The sequence below is a fragment of the Wasmannia auropunctata genome, unplaced genomic scaffold (assembly GCF_000956235.1).
Source record: "Wasmannia auropunctata unplaced genomic scaffold, wasmannia.A_1.0 LD335965.1, whole genome shotgun sequence".
Lineage (NCBI taxonomy): Eukaryota > Metazoa > Arthropoda > Insecta > Hymenoptera > Formicidae > Wasmannia > Wasmannia auropunctata.
Genome location: NW_012026925.1, coordinates 592937 through 593630, shown reverse-complemented (window position 1 = coordinate 593630; position 694 = coordinate 592937).

Sequence of the window (694 nt, the reverse complement as noted above, 5' to 3'; positions counted from 1 at the left end):
TTATTATTTTATAAATAATACAAATAAATAATTATCTTAATGTTTAAATTGATATTAAAAGAATAATAAACAAATGTTTTTCCAATAATTATTGCAAATAAATAATTAACGTAAGTATTAATAAATATAATTAAGGCGATGCCGGAAGGTCGGAAAAATTTGTACGAGGTCGATAAAGCAGACTCTTCAGTGTCAGTGGTATCTCTAAATGAACTTCTTACAATATCTTCTGTCTCACTCAAACACGTGGAATGTCCTTATCTAACTTATTGAAGTGCCATCTCTTGGAAAATCCGGCACTACTGCCAAACGTAATTTTTGCTGTCTTTACCTCAGCCGAGCGTACGAATTACCACAAATTACAGTTTAGTGGATTTCTTTTTTTCTACGCTTTCAATCGTAGCTCAAAAGACTTTGTATTATTCGTTCATGTATACTGTGGTGTTAGACGCACGCATTTTGTACATATGAGCTACAGAACTTTTACACTAATGAAATGTTTATGTCAGGTTATGGTTAGGTGTCAGCTGCAGTGAGATATACACATACTGGAGTGAGCCTTCCCTAAGAAAACCCGTGTGGTGGGGGTGGCCGCTGTGCGAGAGTGACAGCCATGCGGCTTGGGGATTGCTGCCTCACTTTAATAATATCAGTTAAAGTGAGACAGATATCCCCAAGCTGCATGGCTGTCATT